This window comes from Morone saxatilis, unplaced genomic scaffold, assembly GCF_004916995.1.
Source record: "Morone saxatilis isolate NCDOM2014 unplaced genomic scaffold, NCSU_SB_2.0 Contig4, whole genome shotgun sequence".
Lineage (NCBI taxonomy): Eukaryota > Metazoa > Chordata > Actinopteri > Moronidae > Morone > Morone saxatilis.
The window spans coordinates 17,443,617-17,446,306 of NW_023339984.1; the positions used below are offsets into that span (position 1 = coordinate 17,443,617).

Genomic DNA, 2,690 nt, shown 5'->3' on the forward strand with positions numbered 1-2,690 from the left:
ATGTATAATATTGGATTATAATCATTAACGCATTAATGAGGACAAAAACTACTTCAGACACGGAAAAGTGCAATGCAGCGTTCATTCAAGTCAGAATTTTTAAGTTGGGAACTCGGGCGTCCATTAGCAGCTCAAAACTAATACACAGATTTTTACACTGCAAATGTTATAAACAAAATAAAAATCAGTTTCTGTCTCTTCCAGCTTCTGTGGCTGTCTCTCCCAGCAAGTCTCAACATTTCAGTTATGAGAATATCTCTGTGAGCTGTAAGCAGTTCGGCCCTGGTGAATGGAACGTGTGGCGATACACAAGGTGCAGTTTTTGGGTTTTACTCCGTCACCAATAAACCTGGCACACTTTAGATTCCTGACGATCGTTCTCCAAATCCTGGTTTGTAGGCTTTACATTTAGTATGCTCTCAGTCATTCAAACTGACGTATCAAAGCCCCAACAGCAGTATTCGGGACGGCTCTAGGTGCAGAATTTGGAAATGATTCCTCGGACGCTGGACTGCAAGTTTAAGATCGATCACTTTAACAAGCAAGAAACAACTAATGTGTCTGATTCTGTTTTTGATGTTATGACTAACATTGGATTGTCTCTTCAGGTTTAATTCAAACAGTTCAATTAACTGTGATGATGTGTTCACAGTTTGGAAAAATTTATGTCGCAGTGTGGGTCCGGCTGGGGCTTCGCCACTTTCTCTGCCTGCGAGATTAAGACGGCGAAAACGCCCGACAGTGGCGTGTACTGGTGTGAATCTAAAAACGGAGACAGCAGCAACGGCATAAACATCACTGTCACTGGTAAGATCCATACAATTACATTACACTGTGCCTGCTGGACAATACTTCCTCTTCTACTTCCTGTTTCAGCACATGTATTGTGCTCACCACTGATTTGCATCTCATTCAATATAATATATCAGTCAGTGCTAGTTATTAAATAAAACAAACTCTTACAACATGTGGAGTCGACATAGGCATAGTCCAAAACATTGTTACCAGGTAATTAAAACAATGACATGAACAGTAGATTTTAAAGATTTTATAAATCAATCCGGCCATAATTCTGACAATATACATGCAAAGAAATATTTTAATAAATTAAAAAATGCCTAAATTAAGTGTGGAGGATCAAAACATACTTGATGCTGATGTAGTAATAGTAGAATAACAGAATAACAAGTCACCAGGTCCTGATGGCTTCCCGATATTGTAAAACATTCCTCAATGAACAAATAGTTAGAATAATTATAGAATAGAATAATTTACTAATGAAGAAAACTATCACACTACTTCCCAAACCAGGTAAAGACAAACACAATTGTGAATCATGCAGGCTTATTTAATGCAGATTATAAAATATTATTCATGCAGACCAAACAAGGTTTATTAGAGACAGACAAGGTTCTCATAATGAGCATCGACTGTTTCACATAATTAATGCAACCCAGAAACAATAAGATCCTTTGTTAAAAGATAACGACCTTTAAAGAACCACCAGCAGCACCCTCCCTGACATTAACCAGCCACTGACCTAACACTCTAGTTGTAGATACATTTTCCATCTTTCTCTGTGTGTATGGATGCAATGCTGTAGTTTGTCTCTGGTGTTCAGTGATGTGGACCAGTGATCCTGCAGGAGTCCTTCCTCCCCTGTGATGGGACGCGGAGATGAATGTCAACTCTGCACTGTAAAACAAAGAACCTCACCTCCAGCCTCCCAGCTGATTTCTATAAAAATGGCTCCTTCTTCAGGACTGAGCCTACAGGTCACATGACCATAAACAATGTTTCCACATTTGATGAAGGCCTCTACAAGTGTCACATCGGCGGTCATGAGTCTCCACCCAGCTGGCTGTTTCTCAGCAGTGAGTAGAAACATTAGTCATACATCAAATGTATGTGCATGTTTTGAGGAATTTCTTCTTGATGAAATATGAAAATTGCATTAAAATTTGAAGGCAACTTGTTCCTGTAAAAATAAAATTGCGAGGTCAATCCTCAAATAAACGGTTATAGTGCTACTTGTATGACTGCTGCAAACAAATAATACACCCAAGTAACCTTAATATCCCTACAACAACCTGGCAAAACAACAGCAGCCACACAGCATACAAAGGTTTTTTTTGTAGAAGGCATGGTTGTGCAGTGCATCTAGTGGTCATTAGAGGAACTGCAGCTGATTGTTCTTGAACTGGCTCAGTGAAAGTCTGTGTGTCTCCAGATAATTCTGCGCCGGCCTCGCTCACACCGTCGCCCAACTCGGCTCAGCTGTTTGAGTATAGAAACCTGTCTCTGAGCTGTGGTCACGACCGCATTTCTCGCGGATGGACGGTCAAGAGGGCCATAGATATTGACGGCAAGTTGGTCTTGCAAAGCTGTCCCCAACAAAGCAGTACCTCTGAAGGCTGCGTGTTCCAAACGGTAAAGGTGCCTGACAGTGGAATTTACTGGTGTGAATCTCCTGCATGGCAGCGGAGCAACTCTGTCAAAATCTCTGTACATGGTAGGTGCAATAAAAATAACCTGTTCCACATGAACCACAGAAGATTTGTTATTGACAACATTAAAGACATTGTGTTTGTAAAATACAGTGGACCAGAGAAAACGGACATTTCATTATCTTTAAGAGAGACATTTATTCTGTCTCTGTGTTGAGGTGGACCAGTGATCCTGCAGAGTCC

General features: G+C 40.6%; 1 pseudogene; it reads left to right on the forward strand.

Annotated features, from left to right (window-relative positions):
- Positions 1 to 2,690, forward strand: part of LOC118337928 — a 3,386-nt pseudogene that overhangs the window by 411 nt on the left and 285 nt on the right.